The sequence below is a fragment of the Pelobates fuscus genome, chromosome 8 (genome assembly GCF_036172605.1).
Source record: "Pelobates fuscus isolate aPelFus1 chromosome 8, aPelFus1.pri, whole genome shotgun sequence".
Lineage (NCBI taxonomy): Eukaryota > Metazoa > Chordata > Amphibia > Anura > Pelobatidae > Pelobates > Pelobates fuscus.
This window is the reverse complement of record NC_086324.1, coordinates 154,507,718-154,523,659: the sequence shown is the minus strand read 5'-3', so window position 1 is coordinate 154,523,659 and position 15,942 is coordinate 154,507,718.

The following is a 15,942-nucleotide window of genomic DNA, read 5'->3' as shown; positions in this document are numbered from 1 at the left end:
CCTTCTTTAAAATGTAAAAAACACCCACATTTGTTTTGTAAACTGTATATCAACTTGGAAAAAAAACCCTACCAATCAAATTCATACACCCCTTCATATAAAATCCCTGCACCCCATTTACATAAAGTTCCTACACTCCCTTCACATAAAAACCCTGAACCCCCCCACCAGGCACCCCCCTCTCCTAATTTTTTCTTCCTGACAGACACATGCCCTCACTGATGCATGCACTGACATACACTCACTTACAGATACACAGTTATTGTCACACACACTGTTAAACCAACACACGTTCAATGAAACATACACATTCACAGGCATACACACACACACTCACATTCACCGACAGACACACATATACACTAACTGACAGACACATACACACTCACTGACAAGACACACATGCATGCTCACTGACAGACGCACACTCACTCAGTGTCACACACACACACACTGGGACACACATATACTCATTGACAGATACACACTGACAAACACACATACACACTCACTGACTGGCATATATACACTCAGTGTCAGACACACACATTCAGTGACAGACACAGACTCTCAGTGACACACACAGATACACACACTGACACACACACATACATACACACTCACTGACAAACAAATATACACTCTCAATGACAAACACACATACTCACCGACAAACAAACACATATACACTCTCAGTGATAGACACACACACACTCACTAACAGGCACACACATACTTTAAAAAGTACACACACTCTCTAACAGACACACACACACACACACTCTAACCAACTGACACACTAACACACTTACAATTTTTTTTTTTTGCTTACATTTTGGATTTTTCCCTGGTGTCCAGTGGGGCTGCTGCTGGCTGGGCTGGCTGGCGGTCGGGGGGACAGGAGCAGAGTTTAGTCGAACGGCGAGGGAGCTCTGCTTCTCCTGCTCAGCTCCCTCGCGTGCCTCAGGGGGTGCCTGAGTTTTGTTTTGCCTAGGGCAGCACAAAACCAGAATACACCACTGCACACAGAGACTGCTAAATACACACAGACACATGGGAGTAATTCACCCTCTCACACATTACACCCATACTGCCCTTCACTCTGTCATTCACTACATCCACACTGAACTTCACTCTCTCACTACATCCATACTGCCCTTCTCTGGCACTCACTACACCCATACTGAACTTCACTCTCTCACTACACCCATACTGCCCTTCTCTCTCACTCACTACACCCATACTGAACTTCACTCTCTCACTACACCCATACTGCCCTTCTCTCTGTCATTCACTACATCCATACTGAACTTCACTCTCTCACTACACCCATACAGCCCTTCTCTCTGTCATTCACTACATCCATACTGAACTTCACTCTCTCACTACATCCATACTGCCCTTCTCTCTCTCACTACAGCCATACTGCCCTTCTCTCTCACTCACTACATCCATACTGCCCTTCTCTCTCACTCACTACAGCCATACTGAACTTCACTCTCTCACTACACCCATACTGCCCTTCTCTCTGTCATTCACTACATCCATACTGAACTTCACTCTCTCACTACACCCATACTGCCCTTCTCTGTCACTCACTACATCCATACTGAACTTCACTCTCTCACTACAGCCATAATGCCCTTCTCTCTCGCACTACAGCCATACTGCCCTTCTCTCTCACTCACTACAGCCATACTGCCCTTTTATTTCCTTCCTTCCTTTTCTCTCATTCATTACATCCATGTTGTCTTTCTTATTCAATCTGGTTTTCAAGAAAATCTTTTTTCGTAAAGAATGGTGTATGCTTTTATGCACCAATCAAGTGCTTTAGAGTGTCACCTACTCGTATTACTACGTATTAGAAAGGTCCGGGAGGGATGTTGGCTGGTTATGTCAAACATGTTTGATAGGGTCCAGATCAGCTTTCTGTTCAAGCCATTATAGTTCATCTCTCCACAATTAGTTTTTAATAAATAAACATTTTTCTTTTACCTTAATTTTTTTTCTATGGTATACCTTTGATGACCCAAAACAAAAGGATTGTCTTCCAGTTTATTTTTGGGACCTTTGATTGCATGGATGACATCTAATTTTGACTTTTTTAAGCACCAAAACAACTTTACCTTAATGAAGCAGTTATGGTGTATAGATCAGGCTCCTGCAATCTCACTGCTAAATTCTCTGTAATTTAGGAGTTAGATTACATTGTTTTTGCAACCCTATGCACACCTCTCTGCATGTGACTAACACAACCTTCCTAAACACTTCCTGTAAAGAGTCATCTAATGTTTACACTTCCTTTATTGCAAATTCTGTTTAATTTATAATGTATTATCTTCTGCTCTGTTAATAGCTTGCTAGACCATGCAGGAGCCTCTTGTGTGTAATTTAAGTTCAATTTACAGAGCAGGAGATGAACACTTTTAAAGTAAGTTACATCTGATTGAAAATGAAAACACTTTGTTTTCATGCTGGTTTTGTTAGTCACAGCCAGGGGAGGTGTGGCTAGGGCTGCATAAACAGAAACAAAAGTGAGTTAACTGCTAAATAGCAGTGAAATAAGCACTGAGGCATTATCTATACACAAAAACAGCTTGTTTTGGTAACTCTTATGCCCCTTTAACTTGCTTTAGAAGTTTTGTATCTCCTGCTATGTAAATTGAACTTTAATCACAGTGGGAGATAAGAAATTCTAGATTAAACAGACTGTGCAATAAAGGAACCTAAAATATCTAGGTTACTTTGCAGGAAGTGCTTAGGAAGGCATGATCTATACATCAAAACTGATTCATGAAGCTAAAGTTGTTTTGGTGCCTACAGTCCCATTTTATTGCACTTACAGCAGAAATGATCCTGTATCAACAAAATCTTATCCAAAATCGGGGCTGTCACACCACATCTGGAATAGCTGGTAGGTATAAGTAGCATGATATATGTTGCCATCTATTCTAGGGCTCCTATCCCTTCCCTTTTTGTACACCATCACACTGCCTATTTTCTGCCTGCAGATGGAGCTATGACATTAAGTTCCAATAAAGTCAGTCACACTGGGTGTTCAATAACGTGACAAAGCACAATGAATGCAAGCTGACTGCAAGATGCCACTTTGATAATTTTGCCTTTTCATAGTACAATAGACTCCGCATGTCCAGGCCTTTCAAGCGTGGCGTTTTAAGTCTTGATGTACTGTATCATTTGCCAATACTGGATAATCTCTTCTTTTATATTTTTCAGTCTAGGTTTAACTGTGTATAAATTATTAGACAATCCAGAGATTATTCAGAAGTGAAGATCCACTTAGCCGAAGAGGCTGGAATTCTGGTAAAATTGAAGTATTTAGCTATGTAACACTCTCAAAGTATTTGTATTATTCTTTCTACATCCAGGTAGACCCATAGGCAGATCATTTAAGATTATTCATCAAAGCAGGAATTGTTGGAAGTAGACCAGCAGATAGAAGATTTCAGGCCGATGTAGTCAACCTGGAACATGAGTTGGAGGGTAGTGTTAGTGTTTGATTGGGATGTTGATTGGGATGTATGCACATATACACATACACTGCCAAATACAGCTACAGACTGACACAGACACACACATACACACATTATCATATACACAATGACACAAAGATACACACATATAAACACACTGACACAAACATATACACACATATACACACACTGTTATATAAGCACGCTGACACACAGATCCACACACTGACGCATACATACTGACACATACACACAGGTACATACATGTCATAATTCTTATATTTTTAAGCACCCTCCTTGTAATATATGTTTTATGTGCATGAGAGTGGCTTCCCTGGGATCCTGCTGTTAGTGGGAGTGTGGGACTGGCTGAATCTAGGTCTCTTCTGGCACCATAACAACTCAATAAGATGACATTTGCATACTGCCTACAATGTTACTTTATTTATTAATTTCTGAGCTGTGAAGGAACCCTTTAATCGCACATACAGACTTCAGGCACCATGGTCACTTCAAAAAATCTGTACTTGGATTAAACCTTTGAATTCCTTTAATTCTAGGTCACGCATTCTGTCTGAGAATGGGTTAGCCGTAAGCAGGACTATTTCAGATTCTTGAAACCAACATATACCAGGGACATGTCCATCATCCCTAATTGGGAGCAGGATTCTTTCTTCTCTGTCACTGTAAATATATGATTTAATTCCCAAATTTTAATAGGTTTTTGATTTTAGGCTTTTGCTGATTATTATGATTGAAGGCTGCCACTTCATCCAGCGCCGGTGTCGTCTACCGGAGACTTACTGACAGCAGAGCTATCTCATTTTAAGAGCGAAGTGTGTGTGATTTCACGAATGAATTATTAATGTTTATACTTTTCAAGGCATTTCGTGATTGCAATTATGTGTTCACCTCAATGAAGGCTACGGGGGTAAAAAGAAATAAAATATCAACAAAAAAAAAAAAGCAGCATAATATTGATGTAAGGGAAACATTTTTATTAACATTGTTATTTGAGAAGTACTGCCGCTGTTCACTGCCTTAATTAGTATTACAAATAAGCTACTTCCTCTAAATTTACACACAAAAAGACTTTAAAAAAACGCTTTGGAAAAATTACCATACATTACAACATATTATTATTAATCCTAATAAGACCTATTTAACTGTACAATGTACTATTTTATTGTAAATATAAGTTTTGCTAAGGCAAGGAAAACAGATATTTTATCAGAGTGAAAACACAAAATTAAATGTCTTTGCATCTTGGGAAATGTAGTCCACAGTATTTGCATTGCCAAGATTAGCCATCACTGCTATATAGGTCATAAAATATATTTACCTCTTCTCTACCAATAATTGGAATACACATGCTAATTGTTTTTGGTTACTTTCTCACTCATTCTGTTAAAGTGCTGTGTTCTCTCCATTTGTGTTCCCCAAAGCTTGCCACCAGGACGTCCAACGGGTAACCTTTAGATGATACAAATAAATTAAAAATTATACTGCTGTGAATTTACATCATTTTGATATTTAGCTACCCCTGAATATCAGTTTATATATCTAAATTATCCTATTTATGTGCTAGCTACAAATCCCATGCTTTAAAAATGTTTCTTATTTTGATTTTAAACAAAAATTAGCCTGGTAGATAAGAAGATTAAAGGCATATTACCGGGGAGTAAGAGTGGTCAAACCGAGACACAGCACTGAGGATGTGGTTAAATACAGGACGTCTCCCATTTTCAATGCGTTATATAGATAATAGATAGTCACATTCAAAGTTCTTGAGTTTTCTGCTAATACACTGATAAGGAAAGCAACTGAAAGACTTCTCCCAGATCAGGAACCTCTTATTCTAGTCTGCTGGGGGTGTCTGATTCCTTGGATTTCTCTGCATCAGATTTTATGTGATAATTCTCTCCTCAAAGTTTCACTCATCATAGGGGATGAGAGGAACTGCTTAAAGGGACACTCCGGCCACCATAACAATTTCATCTAAATTAAGTTGTTATGGTGCCAGGAGGCCCCGGGGCACACTCTTACTTTAAGGGGTTAAATCATACTCATACGGTTTAACCCCAAAGCTTTCCTCAAGCGCTGATATACAGGTCCCCCAGGTGGAATCCAGATTATGAATTTGAGATATAGGAAGCACGGTGTGCCGCCGGGCAGAGGCATCGCTGACTGGCTTGAGAAGTCAGCTGATGCGCTAAGCCAATCAGTAGCTCCCTATGCACTAAAATTTTGCATAGTAGTCTCTGTACTGTAAGCTGTGCTTCGAAAATAAATTTCTTGCTCCCATATCCCCATTCTACAATTATACAAAGATGCAGAATATATTGAATATATATAGTATAGTGATCCTTTTATAATTGGTTCCAAATTTCCTGTTTGAAAGGATTCTGGAGCAAGTAATCAGGACAGATAGACTTAAACCTAAATCATGATATTTCAACCGGCTCTGGGAGAGTTACATTGTGTATTTTACTTTGACGAGTATGCAAATAATAAGCACATCACGGATAAGTATTGCGATTAGGTATTTTTTTAGAGTGCATATATGCGCTGGTGGGTGGGGGAGGAATTACTATTAGCCTACAGTCTTAGATGGATGAGCCCCATAAAAAAGCACCAGAGGATATCTTTTTCATTAAATTAGAAACAAATATAAACCTTTGATGAATAAACACCTTGAAGGATTAATGAATCATTTTTGCATTATTTATTGCATCAAATATGATATCAATCTAATGTGTGATTTAGTTATGGCATCCAGCGTCACCCTAAGAAGAAAGATTTGGAGATACTAAAATTAGTTTTAAAAAAATATATATTTTTTTTAAACTGATTTTTATAAGGTTCCACTAACAGTTCTGGCAGAGAAGATGTGACATTATTTAAGGAAAATGCTTTGGATACAGTTGCATTGATCCAAATAGTTCTGGGCATTGGTCAAGTTGAACGATTTCCAGCCGGAGCATTTGCCTCTAGAATGCTTGAAAATGATGCAGATTCTATCACCCATGGTCACGATTTGGAGAGGAACCCAGCAAGCAACACTAATGCTAGTCTGGATTGTGGTTGCCAAAATTTCCCTGTGTTTAAGGCAACCATATCTCACTAAATCCACTGATGGAAAATGTAGACGACTGGGCTACGTTAAAGGAACACTATAGTGTTAGTTATACTAAACTGTATTCTTAAAGTTATAGTGCCCATCTGCCAATAGCTGAATGTTCACCACCCGGGTTTGAAAGAGCTAAAAACCTTTCTTTCACTTATCTCTTTGTAGCACTAATGTCCCTAAGCGCTGGTTCCTCTTCTGACGGCAATGGGGGGACCTAATGCGCATTCGTGGTGAGTACTATTGAATCAATGTTAAACTCTGTGGAAAACCAGGAAACACCTCTAGAGGCTGCCTGGGTAGTTGCTATAGGTAGAATTAACCCTGAAATATAATTTTAGGAATTTCTCTGGAACTGCAATGGTTTACGTTGCAGGGCTTAAGGGGACAGCGACTCTGCATCTGGACCACTTCAATGAGATGAAGTTATCTGGGTGCCTATAGTGTCCCTTTAAATTAAATTTTGCAAGATCAAGATGCATTTCTTATACTTTTAACTTTAAAGGGGGACTCTAAACATCATAACCACTAAACTACCATAAGTAGTCCCCAGAGCTGCCAGTCTATCATTGCATATCCATCTGACAATGGAGAAAAATATTTTTTACATTTTCAATGCCGGGGGGTGGTTACTTCATAAACACTACACTCAGCTGGAGAGGTGGTTATGGTAATTCAAGTGCCCTTAAAGGGTAAGTAATAAGGGCTAAGTCAATTTACTTAATCTGAATAATTAGTGTGATTATATTATATAAACAGATCATCCCATGGGAAAATTGTGTGGATGGATTCATTCAGAATACCCAGATTTTGCAGGTTTTGATTAAAGAGCAGGACAGTTACCGTTCTGATGTCAATGAATATGTTAACATGCTACAAGGTGTATTTGGCTACACAAGGAGTTAAAATAATACAGCTAAATGTTAAAAAAAAATATGACTTCTACAGTGAAAATGATCTTCCCTTTGTTATAGGGATGCGAAAATAAATCACATACATTTCTTATGGTTACGGAAAATCCACTATAGATTAAGTCACGCAAATTAAAAGTCAGAGGGAGGGGGGATAACCTTTTCCTTAATTATGTGTTGGGCATCGGCAGAGTCATAATTCACACATTAATTCTCATTCTTTAACGCAAGCTTTATTTAAACCTTTCTCATATGTGATAAATTCTCTACTGTAATGGTATAGGTTGGCTGCTAGTGTGATCACTGGTGAGATGAAGGCCACACATTCAACTTCACATGCAATCTTTGCTGTAGCAAGACTTGCCATGGGATTGCTTTGTGACTGCATGTTGCTGAGGGGAGGTTTGCGTGTGGAAGCTGGATGTGTGTGGTGGATGTTGTGTGTATGGAGGCTGCATGTGTAGTGGGAGTTGTGAGCTCAGTGTTGTGTGTGAGGCGATTTCTTGTGATTTGTGTGGAGGCTGTATGTTGTGTGTGTGGAGGCTGCATATGTGTGGTGGGAGTCTTGTGCTGAGTGTTGTGTGTAAAGGTGTTTTCTTGAGATGTTTGTGAAGGCTGCATGTTGTGTGTGTGGAGGCTGCATATGTGTGGTGAAAGTGGTGTGCTGAGTGATGTGTGTGAGCAGGGGCGTATTAGCCGCGAGGCAAACAAGGCATTTGCCTTGGGCGGCATTTTCTAGGGGGCGGCAAAAAAAGCTGCCCCCAAATGCCCAAGGCAAATGTCTTGTTAGCCTTGCGGCTAACAGACATGCTGGGCTGCTGCTGGGCGGTCGGGCGGCGCTCTTGGGCGGCTGGCGAGGGAGCACTTCATCTGAGCTGTCTGCTCAGCTCCCTCGCGCGCCGCAGAGTGAGGCTGGGAGCCGGAATATGACGTCATATCCGGCTCCGCCTCCCAGCCTCACTGTGTGGCGCGCGAGGGAGCTGAGCAGACAGCTCAGATGAAGTGCTCCCTCGCCAGCCGCCCAAGAGCGCCGCCCGACCACCCAGCAGCAGCCCAGCAGCCACTGGACCACCAGGGAAAAAAGATGCCCCCCCAGCATTCCCAAAGGTAAGGAGGCTGGGGGGGGGGGGGGGTTGAAGTAAAAAAAAAAAAAGTGTTAATGTGAGTGAGTGAGTGTGAGTGTCTGTTAGTGAGTGTGAGTGTGTGTCTGTTAGTGAGTGTGAGTGTCTGTTAGTGAATGTGTGTCTGTTAGTGAATGTGTGTCTGTTAGTGAGTGTGTGTCTGTTAGTGTGTGTGAGTGTGTGTGTGTGTGTGTGTGTCTGTTAGTGAATGTGTGTCTGTTAGTGAGTGTGTGTGTCTGTTAGTGAGTGTGAGTGTGTGTGTGTGTCTGTTAGTGTGTGTGTGTCTGTTAGTGTGTCTGTTAGTGTGTGTGTCTGTTAGTGTGTTTGCCTGTGAGTGTGTGTGTGTATGTTAGTGAGTGTGTGTGTCTGCTAGTTTGTGTCTGCTAGTGACTGAGTGTGTGTCTGTTAGTGTGTGTCTGTTAGTGTGTGTCTGTTAGTGCGTGTCTGTTAGTGCGTGTCTGTTACTGAGTGTGAGTGTGTCTGTTACCGAGTGTGAGTGTGTCTGTTAGTGTGTTTGCCTGTGAGTGTGTGTGTGTGTGTCTGACTGTGTGTGTGTGTGTGTATGTTAGTGAGTGTGTGTGTCTGCTAGTTTGTGTCTGCTAGTTTGTGTCTGCTAGTGACTGAGTGTGTGTCTGTTAGTGCGTGTCTGTTAGTGCATATCTGTTAGTGCATGTCTGTTAGTGCGTGTCTGTTAGTGCGTGTCTGTTACTGAGTGTGAGTGTGTCTGTTACTGAGTGTGAGTGTGTCTGTTAGTGTGTGTGTTTCTGTTAGCGAGTGTATGCGTATCTGTCAGTGAATGTGTGTGTGTGTATTTAGAATGCGTGACGGGGTAAAGGTTGGGTGGGGGTGGCGCGGGGGGAGGGGGGTGCCTGAGTTTTGCCCTGCCTAGGGCTGTGTGTGAGGAGATATTTCTCGTGATGATGTGTGTGTGAAGGCTGCATGTGTGTGGTGGGAGTCATGTGTTGAGTGTTGTATGTGAGGAGATATTTCTTGTGATGTTGTATGTTTGAAGCATGTATATGAATGGTGGGAATAGGGTGCTTAGTGTTGTGTGTGAGGAGGTTTCTTGTGATTCTTGTAATAATGTGTGTGTGAGGAGCGGCTGCTTGTGATGTTGTGTATGTGAGGTGAGGCTGCTTGTGATGTTGTGTGTGTGGAGAGGCTGCTTGTGATGTATATGAGAATAGACTGGGAACGATGCTCTGATTGACTGAGAGAAACCAAATTCCGAGGGGGATCTTAACAGTAATCTGCTCCCAAGACCCCAAGACCACATGCTCCTCCACAACCATAGGGGGTGATGGCTCGGTGATCTTTTTGACCTCCTCTGCAACCTGTACAGCAGCAAAAAATGTCAGATTCTCTTTACCCACTACCAGCTCTGGTTAAATATGTGTTCCTGATATTCTAATATATCAGCTCATCAGCTGCTAGGTTTAATGTACTATTATAAATAACTTTGGGACTGCTGAACAGTTTTGCAGGAAACTGTTATAAACTCAGACGGGTTTAAATGTTTTATTAATTTATAGAAACCATTTCAACTGGTCCATCTTGTTAAATACAATATTAAATGCCCAAGCCACCGTTACACGGTGACACTTGCTACAGTTATACTGAAAGCATTGATGATACTTTACTAAAATACCGTACTATAGTTTTTAATTTTTTTCAATTTAGTAATGTTTTTTTATTTTTATTTTGGCTTACAGCCTTAGAGGTGAAGTTGCATCTAATTACAACATAACACACATTATCAACACAACACAATTATAATCAATTTTTAAATGAAAATCAATAAAACATCTTTCATTGTGTGCTCCTTCCTTCCAGCTTTGTTGATAAGCCCCAATGATACATGTTCAGCATCAATCATCGAATTAAGATGAACAATTAAAGGGATACTGTCACTTTTAAGGTGTTTAAAATATATATATTTTTTTATGTTTTCGTTCCCTGTATGTAACAAACATGTATTTGTTAGGTCTGAAAAATATAAATAAATGAAGAAATTCAACTCTGCAACTGGGCGCCTCCATCTTAGGTCACTGTCAACCATTACTATACATTCTATCTCTATACCTCACATCCTGCATACAGAAATTATACAGAATAAAAATGAAACAATCTTTCTATTTCTCCTCCTCCAATGGAAGGTGCGCCCTGGCTGTTCCTGTTCTAAACGGGGATTTGATGGGAATTGCTGAGTCTTTCAAGGGACACTGTAGTCACTAGAACTACTAATGCTTAATGTAGTGGATCTGGTGTTTATAGCATGTTCCTGCAGCCTTAGGACTGTAAACGCTGCCTTTTCAGAAGGTGTAACGGCACCCCAGGCATAAAAGGGGTAAAAAGCTGTTTAGGAGATATTCCCCTTCCAGATATACAGGCAGCTACCAAAGACACCAATCCGCCGAACAGGAAACCATAGGAATGCCGTAAACAGCCGAATAGGAAAAACCAGACGAATAGGTTTACACTCCTAGCAGTCGAACTGGAACAGCATACAATAAATCCCCCCAAAAACAAGACAAGGCTCTGTTTTGAGGGTCAAGCAGGAACAGACAGAGCTGTGGGTTTATTGTTCTTATATACACACAATCTTACACATTAGTACCACCCACAGGGTTTTGGAAAACAACCAATAAACACGTACAATACACTCAGACACTCCCACACAAAATCCTACCCTCTGCCTGTGATACAATTACCTTACACAATCGGTAATGTAATTATCACAAGCAGAGAAATACAGTTTTTCCACATTATTCATAATTTTAAAAGTATGTGTGGCGAAACCAGCTTCGCCACTGTGAACTGGAGAGGCCTGGCTGCTAGCCTCCTGCCCGCTGACTATGGCCCCTGGACATATTGCACTTTAAAGACTATATTTGGGCATGTACTAATTTATATTGCTGCTACTGGCCCTTTAAAATCAGCAATGGACATTTTGGGACTACTGTCCCTTTAAGACTGTGAAGCATATCCTATTGTACTGCCTATATATTGTATATGTATTTATGTATGCAGTTAACCTGGGTTATATATATATATATGCCGCATTCATCTGATTGTTCGGTAGAATCACTCCATTCATTGTATTGAGGAAACTACCGAACAACCAGACCACCCAGGACTAAGTGTGCCTCCAATTACCGTTTGCAACAATGTTGCAAACGGGTAATTGGCAATCATGTAATGTGTTCTGTGTCCTCTGGGTGGCCGCCATTCAGGAAACAACCACGTGGCGGCGGCCATCTTTAACTACCGAACAGCGGTGTTTTGCCGTCGAGTGTCTGGAACTAAAATCGGACACTTGACTAGGCAAACACCGCTGAGACCTCCATACTTCCAGAAATTCGTATGGAAACTACCGAATGACCCGCCGTTCGGTAGAAAGAACCCCACAAACAAGGGAATTCATTCAAACCCTCTCCAGGCTCTATAACACAGGCAATTCGCCTGTTTTCATTCCCTTGTTTGTGACCGACCGCAGGGCCAAAATGCATGGAACTGTTTTCGGATACTTTACCCATGCGGTCGGTCAAATCTTTGGAACTTCATATCTCCCGAACCATTTATCCGAATGGGCTGATTCTTGCATATGTTGTCCCCCTGAATAAGGGCTATCAGGGGATACCTGTTTTGGAGGTGTAGCATATGTATTTGGGGTACATCCAGGAATTGGGGAAAAAGGTGTACGGTATAATTATGTTAAGTGCTAATCTAAGGGGAGGAAATGTGTGGGAGGTACATCCATGTGATTGGTTAAATTCATCCTCCCCCTGGGAGTGTCCTGTATGTACTTGGTTGTAATAAAAGCCAGACTGGGTGTCCCAGTACACAGTTCCTGCTTAACCCTCAAAATGAAGTGTCGTCTCGTTCTTGGGGGGGATTGGATTGTAAGCTGACTGCCAAGAGTGTAAGCCGATTGTATGCTTTTCTTGTTCAGCTGTTCCAGTTCGGAGTGTCATTTCGTATCCAGCTCGTGAGTTCTGATGTTCTGCAGTAGCTGTGCCTGTCTATGGAAAAGGGGATTATCGCCTAAACGCATTTTTCCCCTTTTATGCTGAAACGGTCCGTTACAATTGGTGGCAAGCGGCGGGATCGTTCCTACAACCAGAGGGACAGCTACAGACAACACCATTCCTGGATTACAAAGTGAGGGCAACGCCAGTACCCGTACAGCGACCCTATCTACGAAGGATTTTGGGAAAATGGGCAACACGCACACCTGGGCAACACACACACCTGAGGAAGAGAGTGAATTAGAATGGAGAGATAATGCCCGGATAGAATTATGGGATGATGCCCTGGAAGAAGTCCAGTATCAACGGCAGCAGCGCTTTCCTGGTGCCGCATACCAGTTGGAGGAACAAATGGCCTGGCGGATGCCGCTTCTGGGGGACCAACCCGGAGGGGAGCGGGTAAGACAACTTGAGTACCTCGTGGAAAGGGAACTGAGCCTGGACGTCTCATACCGGGCACTGTGGTGGTGCACTGTCCAGCCAGAGACGTGGAGGGCAGAGGGCATCCAGCCGGAGGGGGATCACTACACTAGCCCTGGCCTGTTGTGGAAGGCCCTAACAGAAGACGTCGACTTCGGCAGTCCAGCAGAGTCACGGTACTGGGCTATCGTGCATTACCGGAGTGAGATGTTACAGGGCCCGAGATCTATTGGACTGGGACAAGACCTCCGCCGTTTCGCTGGCATGGAACAAGGGCTGGAGATGGACTATGTAGAACTATTAAATTCCGGCCAGCCGCAGAGAGGGGACGCAGACCGGGAAAACTGGGTGGCAGACCCAGACCTGCTAGCCTACAGCTGGGAAAACGGGGCCGAGGTACCTCCTGCTTCACTACCAGCTGCAGAAGTGGGGGACCTCATGGACTGGCCCTGGAGAGACCCACAGATGGCCGGGGGAGATGGGACCGAGATCTCTCTACCGGCCCTACAGGGATGCTGGGCAGTCGGCCCAGATCCCCAGCGGCAGTGTGTGTCCCAGGGAGCAGAAGGTGCAGTCCTTCCTCCCCAGCGGCAGTGTGTACCCCAGGGAGCTGATGGTGTCGTCCATCCTCCCCAGCGGCAGTGTGTGCCCCAGGGAGCAGAAGGTGCAGTCCTTCCTCCCCAGCGGCAGTGTGTACCCCAGGGAGCTGATGGTGTCGTCCATCCTCCCCAGCGGCAGTGTGTAACCCAGGGAGCGGATGGTGTCGTCCTCCCTCCCCAGCGGCAGGCTGAGTTACAGGGGGCAGAGGTTGTTGTTCCTGCCCCCCAGCAGCAAAGTGAGATGCCAAGAAGGCAGTGTGAAGTGAAGGGAGAGGAGAGCAGCGTCCTCCCTCCCCAGCGGCAATGTGTGCCCCAGGGAGCTGATGGTGTCGTCCATCCTCCCCAGCAGCCGTGTGGGTCCAAAGGAGCCGAAGGTGCAGTCCTTCCTCCCCAGCGGCAGGCTGAGTTACAGGGGGCAGAGGTTGTTGTTCCTGCCCCCCAGCAGCAAAGTGAGATGCCAAGACGGCAGTGTGAAGCGAAGGGAGAGGAGAGCAGCGTCCTCCCTCCCCAGCGGCAGTGTGTGCCCCAGGGAGCTGATGGTGTCGTCCATCCTCCCCAGCGGCAGTGTGTCCTGCAGGGAGCAGAGACAGTCAGTCTCGCACCCCAGCAGCCGGACAAGAGAATGACCGGGGAGACAGCTGGTCCCCCTTTCCACCAGCAGAGAGAGTGGCAGGGAGAGGAGCCTGCTAACCCCCCTCCCCAGCGGCAGTTTACCGTCCAGAGAGAGGAGCTTGTTACACCCTCTCTCCAGCGGCAGCCTAACTCACCAAGGGGAGATGTTAAGCCCCACAACTGTGCAGATGGGACCGTAGTCTCTGCACTTACAGCACAAGGGATAGGGACGGTCGGTCCTGTTCCCCAGCCTCAGTGTGATGGATCCAAAGGGGAGACAGTCGGTCTCCCCCTCCGGCAGTCGAGCTGCGCACCTAAAGGGGAGACAGCCAGTCTCCAGCAACCAGACGCCCACCAGACTACTCCCGTGGTAGTGCTGGCAACAGGACAGAGTACCGCTGGTCTCTGCCCCCTCAGCAACCCACCAAGGCAGCCTACCCGTCTCCCACCCAGCAGTGGTGAAACACCAGAACTTGGACAAAATCCTTCCTCACCCAGATGTAGTAACCGGTTAGTGTGGGTGGGCTGCTCTGTTATTTCTGTTTTGTGGGTGGGTTGCTGGACTAACCAGGGCACTGACCGGCAGAAAGTCAGGTACCCTGTTAGTCTAATTGGCCAAGGGGAGAAATGTGGCGAAACCAGCTTCGCCACTGTGAACTGGAGAGGCCTGGCTGCTAGCCTCCTGCCTGCTGACTATGGCCCCTGGACATATTGCACTTTAAAGACTATATTTGGGCATGTACTAATTTATATTGCTGCTACTGGCCCTTTAAAATCAGCAATGGACATTTTGGGACTACTGTCCCTTTAAGACTGTGAAGCATATCCTATTGTACTGCCTATATATTGTATATGTATTTATGTATGCAGTTAACCTGGGTTATATATATATATATGCCGCATTCATCTGATTGTTCGGTAGAATCACTCCATTCATTGTATTGAGGAAACTACCGAACAACCAGACCACCCAGGACTAAGTGTGCCTCCAATTACCGTTTGCAACAATGTTGCAAACGGGTAATTGGCAATCATGTAATGTGTTCTGTGTCCTCTGGGTGGCCGCCATTCAGGAAACAACCACGTGGCGGCGGCCATCTTTAACTACCGAACAGCGGTGTTTTGCCGTCGAGTGTCTGGAACTAAAATCGGACACTTGACTAGGCAAACACCGCTGAGACCTCCATACTTCCAGAAATTCGTATGGAAACTACCGAATGACCCGCCGTTCGGTAGAAAGAACCCCACAAACAAGGGAATTCATTCAAACCCTCTCCAGGCTCTATAACACAGGCAATTCGCCTGTTTTCATTCCCTTGTTTGTGACCGACCGCAGGGCCAAAATGCATGGAACTGTTTTCGGATACTTTACCCATGCGGTCGGTCAAATCTTTGGAACTTCATATCTCCCGAACCATTTATCCGAATGGGCTGATTCTTGCATATGTTGTCCCCCTGAATAAGGGCTATCAGGGGATACCTGTTTTGGAGGTGTAGCATATGTATTTGGGGTACATCCAGGAATTGGGGAAAAAGGTGTACGGTATAATTATGTTAAGTGCTAATCTAAGGGGAGGAAATGTGTGGGAGGTACATCCATGTGATTGGTTAAATTCATCCTCCCCCTGGG